This window comes from Cynara cardunculus (assembly GCF_001531365.2).
Source record: "Cynara cardunculus var. scolymus isolate 2C chromosome LG 13, CcrdV1, whole genome shotgun sequence".
NCBI lineage: Eukaryota > Viridiplantae > Streptophyta > Magnoliopsida > Asterales > Asteraceae > Cynara > Cynara cardunculus.
Genome location: NC_037540.1, coordinates 41,426,516 through 41,436,151, shown reverse-complemented (window position 1 = coordinate 41,436,151; position 9,636 = coordinate 41,426,516).

Sequence of the window (9,636 nt, the reverse complement as noted above, 5' to 3'; positions counted from 1 at the left end):
TCTATTACAAATTATAAATATTGTTATTAAAAATAGTAAATAAAATATGTTATTTTAATGTGGGGTCCACAGATTTGGTTTTTTTTAGAGTGTGATTGGAGTTGAGTTTTTTTTTTGTGTTTATGGGCCCACCAGATTTGGTGTTTTTGGTGTTTTTTTTTGGTGTTGTGGTTGGAGTTGCCCTAAGATGCCAATATGTTTCATTTACAGTGATGATGAAGCTACTATTGTTTACAGAATGGGAAAGGGGTGCGTCGAATCTTTATTTTGTTGAAACCAGTTGATTTTGATTTACACTATATGTGGTTCAAATTCAGAATTTAGTTCCAATTGTACCAAAATGAAACTCAAAACTCAATTAAATTTCATCATCAAAATGACTTGCTTAAAATACAACCATGAACAACAACCAGTCAAAGAAGCTAGATATAGATGAAGCCCCAATATTTTATCCAACTGTAAAATAGATGAACAACACCACTGTGTCTCTGAAATCGATTGCTTCGCAAAAAAAAATCCAACAGACTCAAAAATCGACAAGCACAGTTATGTGTTTTAGAACAAAACAGATGAAATTGAAACTGGAAATCCGAGAGTATGAGAGAGGTATTCTAATCCGAACAGGCAGTGACCGATGAATGCCTAAATCGCCCAAGTCAGAGTAAAACCTTGACCGATTGAGCTGTAAATTGGACAATATTTTGTGAGGGAAAACCAAGTATATGAGCGATTTAACCTCAAAGTGGTGTGCGATATATGCTAAACCGGACAATTGATGATGAAATCGAACAAGGAACGATTGATTTACAGTGAGCGATTTACAAAATCCGGTCAAGCCTAGTCTAAATCTTTGAGCGATTTAAAGGAATCCGATGAAGCCGTGAGCGATGAAGATGAAGCTTGGGATAACCTTGAATCTTTGAAACCTGCAATGAAGATGATTATCTTGAAGGGCTGTGCGATTAAGGATCCTGAGTTTCTGCGATTTAGGAAATATGGTGAAGAAGATGATGTGCAGAGAAAGAACCTAGTTGTGCGATTTACATCAAAAACATAAGCTATGAGCAATTTATCAAAGAACATGAGCGATTTATCAAAGGATGGGATGCTTTTGTTGTTGAGAAAGGGTAAAACAATGGGCTTAAACGGTTGGGCCTTCCCTTTGAACGATTTAATAGAAAACAAAACATAAAAAATTGGATCAAACACACTGATTTTTAAAAAAAAATCAAAAACACCAAAAACTTTTAAAATCACTAAAAATAATCAGATCTTAAAATTGAATGATCAAACCATGAAAACGAGTGAATAATAAAGATTCACGATTCCAATACGCACAATTTGATCACGATTTTAACACCTAGACAGAAGATTTTGAAATATTTTTGGATCAAACAAAAAAAATTGTGAAGAACATGAAGAACACAAAAAAAAACAATTCAGAAAATTTTTAAAAAAAATCTTCAAAACCAATGATTTCTTCTTCTGATTTCGTGCATAACCTCGTTCTAATACCAATTGAGAGTCTAATATCAATCAATATGTATATAAATCCTTCAAGAACAATGGCAGATCTGTATTTTCTATTAAGAACTTAGAATGAGATAGAGAGAAAGAGAGAGAGAGAGAAAGTCAACTCAACAAATCTAGTCAAACTTTATAAAATGTATCAGATATTACAAAATGAGATTCCTACAAAATTTACAAGGATTTACCCTTTATATAAGGTCAAATTACAAGACAAAGGTCAAAGTCAAACAGTCTAATAAAAGTCAAACACGATGACTTTTATATAATTATAGACACTTTTATCATTCAAGACAAATACAATTTTACGCTGATTTTCAGTGCTAACATGCATTTTCGCCCATACAATACCTCATACGGTGCCGCTTGGATGTTGAAGTGATAGCTATTATTGTAAGCGAATTCTATCAATGGCAAAATGATCCTCCCACGATCCCCCGAAGTCAATAACACAAGTTCTCAACATGTCTGGATGGTTCTTTCACTTTGCCCGTCCGTTTGAGGGTGATAATTTGTACTTAACCGAATTTGAGACCCCAAAACTCTTTGTAAACTTTCCCAAAATTTTGAAGTGAAACGACTATCTCTGTCAGAAATGATGGATAGTGGAACACCGTGTCTGGTTACGATTTCCTTGATATAGATCTGAGCCAACCTTTCTAAAGAATAGGTTTCTCTTATTGGCAGGAAATGCACAAACTTAGATAGACGATCCACTATGTTAGGATTGAATTTCATTATTAAAATTGTATTCGTCTTGAAAGTTACTAATGTCTATAATTAAATAGATATCGTGTTTGACTTTGTATGGTAGTTTGACTTTGACTTTGAAGGGTTCAAGTTTGACCCTATAAATAGTTTGTCTTTAGTGATTTGTGAAAAGGAGATTTAATTGTAAACATTACGTAAAGAAATAGAAAGTTGACTGTTTGACAAATTCTCTTATCTCCTCTCATGTTCTTAATTTCTATATGATTTGATCTGTTTTTGAATTTTTTGAACTGATTTGCGTTGCATAAACTGTTTTTAATTAGTTTTAACTGTTTTTGACTATTTTTAACAGTTTTTAACTATTTTCAACAACTTCTGACTGTTTTTTTACTGATTTTTGACTGTTTCGCTGATTTTCTGATTTCTCAACAGTTTTTGAGTTTTCTGATATTGTTTTTGAGCTTATTGAATGATTTTGATTTCTTTGATTGATTTCAGCGCATTAGATTCTTTTGATCAATCTGATTTCTGAAAATGGCGGTTTTTCTTGGGAAGGAGAACATGGAATTGAGAGTTAAAGTTTCTGATTTGGAAAAGAGTGTGAAGGATTATAAAGAAAAATATGTGAGTGTTTCATGAAAATCACTCTAATTTGGAATGGGCAAAAGAGTTGAAACAATATTTTAAAAAATCTAAAGAATAAAAGGAATATCTTCAAGCTGAAATTGATGTATAAGTTGGAAATGAATGTAATTTCAGAGGAAATCAAAAGAGAGACTTTGATTTGTTAAAGGACAATTCCGGGCTGAATTCTAGGATTTATGAACTTGAAAAAACCTTGGATGTTGAAAGGAAAGAGTTGGATGATGAAATAAGAAGTTCAAACAAGATAAAACAAGATTTAGTTGATAAACTTCGTAAAGCTGAGTCGGAACTGAATGCTGAGAGGAACTCTCAAGGAAACAAACATAAAGAAGTTGAGGAACTAACTGAGAAACTTCGTAAATCTGAGAGTGAATTGATTGATGAAAGAAAGGTACTGGAACAAGAGAAAGATAAAGTGTTAGAAGCTGAAAATAGTTTGGAAGTTGAAAGGAAAGTTCTGGAGAAAGAGAAGAAGAGATTTATTGAAGTTGAAAGAAGATTTGGTACTGAACGCATATCTTATGAAAATAAGATCAACTCTCTTGAACTGAACGCCAAAATGCTTTTAAAACAAATTTCTGATTTTGAACTACTTATCATCTTGGAACGAGCCAAGTTTGATAAAGAGTAGAAAAAGTTGAAGGAAGAATGTCAAAGCAAACATTTGGAAATGTTTGACAACATTGCTCAAAAGCAGAAAGCACTAAATGAAGAGAATAAAGTGTTTGCTCTAGAGAAGAAAAACACTACTAAGAAAAATGCTGTAATTGCTAAGGAGCTTACAGAGAAAAAGAAATGGATTGACATTGCTTCGGAGAATGAGAAGGGAAGTTCAGAAAAAGAGAGGAAAGAATTTGAGAAAGAAGGGAAAAGTTTTTGAAAAGCTGAAGAAAGAATTGGAAGGTAAGTTCTTGGAATCTTCAAAGAAATTGTCTGATCTAAAGACAAAACTTGTTGCTGAATTGAATATGAGATCTGAATTTATAAAAGAAATATGATTTAGTTATTAATGAGAGAGACCAATTACTTAAGAAAGTAAAAGACTTTTCAAGTGCTGAAAACTCAAGTGGTTCTCAATCTCAGTATAAAACTTGCTTTTATAACCGTTCCAGTAATCCAACATTTATTCAAGCAGTTCTAAATCAACTGTTTCTACAAACAAGTCTCGTTCTTCAAATCAGTATTATCAAGGGTATGTCATTGGATCACTCAATTATCATTCAAAAGTCAAAAATGTTTGGGTTAATAAAGTTGATTCTGTTTCGTCTCATACATCTATTGTTACTAACCCTGTTCTTCCTTTTATTGTGAGATCCACTAATGATCTGATCTATCTTAGCAAGAGAAGAATCATGTGCTCAACATGCAGAACCACTGATTTTGTCAACAGAAAAGGTACATCAGATGGTATGAGGACAACAGCTATTAGAACAGCTGGGATAATTTTAACAGGTATGACAACAACTGGTATGGATCTTATTGTGTATATGATCAACCTGTTAAAAGTACTAAAAAGAAGACATCTAATAGGAATAGATGGTTCGGTAGCTACAACATTCCCCAACTTGATACTAACAAAATAGGACCCAAGTTTGTTTAGGTACCAAAATCTGTTTGATCTTATTTTGCAGGTGTGTCATTATCGTGCTAATTAGAACAACATGCTTATGATGCACTAATTCAGGGGAAGTTTGTAATCTTTTCCAAACAAAGGCTTCTGAACAACACAATTCAAGACCCATGCTTATATGAATAAGGTTTTTGAATACATCAGTTCAGTTTCTGTACTTAAATGATAAAGGTTTATGAATACATCAGTTCAGAACCCATACTTAAATGATAGAGGCTTATGAATATATCTGTTCAGGACCCGTGCTTAAATGAATTAAGGCTTCTGAACAACACAGTTCAAGACCCGTGCTTTAACGTTTGTGGTTTCTAAACACCCAGTTTAGGACCCGTGCTAAACATGTTTCCAATTTTTTTTTAAATTTTTTTTGAGCTGAACTAAAACATTACTTAAATCTACTTTCTAGGGGGAGTCTCTAGAAGTTTTTGAATAAGTGTTTTCGGAAAGTGAACAATTTTTTTTCAAACTAGTACATATAAGTCCCAATTAATCAATCTTCATGTAAAGCTTCAAGAACATCAATGGCAAAAAGATAATATTCATGTAAGAACATATAGAAGAAGGAGAGAGAGAAAGTCAACAATCAATCTATGGTCAAACTCTCATACGTAATCAGATTATTACAATAAGGCTCCTACTCAAATTACAAAGACAACACCCTTTATATAGGGTAAAACAAGACACAAGGTCAAAGTCAAACTATTCTAAAGAAAAGTCAAACACGATGACTTTTATACAATTATAGACAAAATTAACTTTCAAGACGAATACAATTTAAAACTGATTTTCATTCCTAACATTCTCCCCCTTTGTATTCAGACTTGAAAGAATTTCTGCAATTTGAGTCTCGTTTGAACTTTGAAGCATTAAGCACATTATGTCTTCTTCAAAAACAATCTTCAACTTGAAACTTCAGACAATTATTTGTTGAGAAAGATCTTCTAACATTCTCTCCCTCGAATGTAGAACAACGATGATCTTCTCTTTTGACAATGTAGAACAGTATTAACAAAAATCTTCAGAAACAATGTACAAGATGTGATCTTCAAAGAATCTTCAGACAACAAATCACAAATTTTCTCTTTGAAAAGAAAACTCTGTTGGTAAACTTTTGAAACAATGATCTTCTTATTCAAAAACTCTCAGTCGTTTTAGCGTATGAATAATCTTTCTGTAATTATCTCCAGTCGCACTCCTTTTGAGTCTTTTGCCATCATTGAAGTTACTCCTCCTAGATCTTTACATCAAATTCCCCTTATAATGATCAGAATTGGACATTTCATTCATTATTACATACTCCCCCTTATGATGAAATGAGAAACATTACATCATACACAAGAATGAATGAAAATTTCCGCGAAAGCCATCAATTCATGAAATAGTAAGTAGATCTTTTCAAATCCACTTATTTAATCTTTTCAAATTAAGGGAATGAGAAGATAACAACCAATTTCAACGTATGAAATTGTTTTCAATCTTATAAAAAGATTGGTCTGTGAGTATAACAGATATACTCAGTACAACGGATGTATTGTATATATGAGACTTTTTGAGGCTCATCTCAGTAGGTCTTCCATTCAATCATCGATAGCTTAATAATAGCATATCTATGAATGTTTTGGGAAAATAAAATATGAAATGCAAAATCTATGTAGTGTAGAAAGATAAAGCAACTAATGCTTCTGTTTAGGCTCAAAAAGATAAACCGTGTGGACTACACAAATTTATCAGACTCAAGTTGTGATAAAAAAGACTTGAAGGGGGACATATATCCTTTTGATTCAATATCAACTTTCTCTGAATGAGAAATTGATAGATGATGAGCTATGTGCCCCAAGTGTTATTAAAACACTTATCTGTTGCGAGATAAATCTGGTGGGGTTGTGACAAGAATTGGCCTGAGCTTTGCCTTATTCAATATTAGTCTCGAAAGAATTGAGAACTAATAGATTGTGTGGTATGTCTGGATTTTAGAAGTTTGGAACATGTTTTTCGTATTCTTTTAATCCTGACACAACTCTCATCAATTCTTTTAGCTCACAACAACTACCCATCTCTTTTTCATTTTAAGCTCTACACAAACCTGTTTTGAGTTTAAGGTCACTCAGATATGGTTGTCCTCTTGGGTAGGTCTGTCGGTTCTGACATTCCATAGAGGTTTTTCTGATAAGCACTCAGTCCCTCCAAAAATTTAGCATTATGCACAGTTGATCACAAACAGTTGATCAAAATTTTTATTGCAAATAAGCACAACGATCAAATAAAAATTGATCAAGAAATTTGGCTTTAAGCACAATCAATAAAGGAATGATGCGACACCATCAGATTATTCGGTATGCGAGAGAAATGAATGAAGATCTGTAAGTACGAGTTTACAGATTCTGATTAAAAAAATGAAGTGTATATCAATTAAGGCAAATAAATCAGAAAAATCAACCTTTGAATACAAACGAGCGTATTATCACCGAAAATAATTTTCAAATAAGAGACGTGATAATAACAGTTTGAAGAATAGCTGAAACAGGTATTGGAGTTATGTACGATGAGAAATTACACAAGTAAAATCTCAGGAAATATCTGTTCAGAAAATGTACTCGTTTAAAAAAAAAATTATTCACTTCCCAAAAACATTTTATTAAAGTTCTAGAGACTCCCCCTAGAAAGTAGATTATAGAAAAGTTTCGATTTAGCTCAAAAAAATAAAAAAAATTAAGAAAACATGTTAAGCACGGGTCCTAAACTGGATGTTTAGAAACCACAAGCATTTAAGCACGGGTCTTGAACTGAATTGTTTAGAAGCCTTTTTTTTTGGAACAAATTACAACTCCCCCTGCATTGGTGTATCACTAATATGATATTCTGATCAGCACAAAATTGACACACCTACAAAACTAGATTAAGTAGATTTTGGTACCCAAATGAATTTGGGTCCTATTTTGTTAGTATCGAGCTGGGGTATGTTGTAACTACCAAACCATCTACCTCTATTAAATATCTTCTTTTTAGCACTTTGAACAGGATGATTAGAAATAAAATATGATTCATACCAGTTATTGTGATCATACTTGTTCTTACCTTTCCAGTTGTTCTGATAATTGTTATCTCCATGCCACCTATTGAACCTTTTCTTATTGATAAACTCATTGGTTTTGCATGTTGAGCACATAATTCTTTTCATGCTAAGATTGATCAGATCATTAGTGGATCTCACAATGCAAGGAAGAACATAGTTAGTAACAACAAATGTAAGAGATGAAACATAATCAATTTTATTAACCCAAATGCTTTTAGGATTAGAAGATTTATTGGGTGATATGATAACATACCCTTGATAATACTGATTAGAAGAACAAGAGTAGTTCTTAGAAACAGTAGATTTAAGGCTGCTTGAATAACTGTTCAATTTGGAACAGTCATAGAAGCTAGTTTTACACTATGATGGAGAGCTAATTGAGCTTTATGCACAAGAAAAGTCTTTGACTTTCTGTAAAAGCTGGTCTCTTTCAACAGTAACTGTGATAACTGGGTCCTGATTATTACCCAAGATATTTGTTATATAAATTAATTGTTTATGTGGATACATGCTTACATAAAAATTAATATGTGAGTATGTGTATTTTATACATAGGGATACATGCATAATATGTGGATATATATATATATATATATATGAGTATGTGTGTGTTGTATATATGAATATATATACATTAATATGCATGTATGTGTTGGCATATGTGGGTGTATGTATGCAGAATATATATATATATATATATATGTGTGTGCATGTATATGGGAGAATTGGCTGGTTTAGCCGACTTTCCAATTTTTTGAAAGTATAAATAGGGAAAAGGTTATCAGGCAAAAATTTCTTGTTTCATTTTGAAAATTTTGAGAGCATTTGAGAAGTGTGTTGTCCGGATATTCAAGAAGTTTTGCCATCTTCTTCAAATCTGAGTTCTTACTTTAAGGTGAGTGATTTCAGAACTTTTTTGTATAAAATTTGTTACTGGTTTTACTTGAATGTTGTTTATTATTGGAATGAAATCAGTATTTTAATTAAGGGTCTTTATTCGGACAAGGGGTGACCGGATTAAGTCTAAACCGAACAAAGTTTGTCCGGATTACTCTTAAACCGGATAAGAGGTGTCCGATTTATTCATAAATCGCTTAAGTGTTGTGCAATTTAGGGTGTTAGTGAGAATTTTGAAATATGTAAACCGGACAAAGGTTTTGAACGGAGAAGTATGAATACGACCAAACATTGTGCGATTTAGCCTTAAATCGCTTAAGGGTCGTGCGGATTAGTTATAAACCAATCATGTATTGAACGATTTAGCCTTAATACGACCGTGTTGTCCGGATTGCCTTAAATAGGACATAAGTCATGCGGTTTAGTTTTAATTCAATCATGGGTTGCCCGGATTAGTAAATCGGACAAAAGGGACAAGTGTTGTCCGGATTGTGTATCCGGATAATTTGTCCGGATAACTTTATTTGAAAATTTTTAAGTGTTAATTATTCTAGACATTTATATAGTTTAAAATGTCTATTATTGGGTTTAATTGTGGATTTATAAAAGGGGTATTTTATATGTTTTTAAATAAAAAGATATGTTCCTACCAAGCGTGGTGACGTAAGTCTGTTTTGGTATGAAACTATATTTTGGGAAACCTTCCTACCAAGCATGGTGACGTATGTCTGTTTTTGTATGGAACTGGATCTTTGCAAACTGTTTCTACCAAATGTGGTGACGTAAGTCTATTTTGGTATGAAACTTATTTTAAGAGGTAGTTCTGTTGATCTCAGATCTCTCAATAACACTTATAATCTAGTTATGAATAACCAAATTATAGTGATTTTACGAAGAAAGTTAAGAAGACTCAAAAGTAAAATATGAATATTCAAGAACAGTTTGAGCTTCGAATGTTTTACTTTATAAATAATAAAACGTAAAACACAAAGTAAAACTTTTCACGTATGCGCGCTTTTTACAATAGACCTAGTCGTCTATTTATACTAATTAGCTAATGTTAAGATAACTAACTATTGCTACTTTCTAGCAAATATTCTAGCTAACTAATAATGTTTATCTTTCACATGGATAATCACTATTTACAAGATAA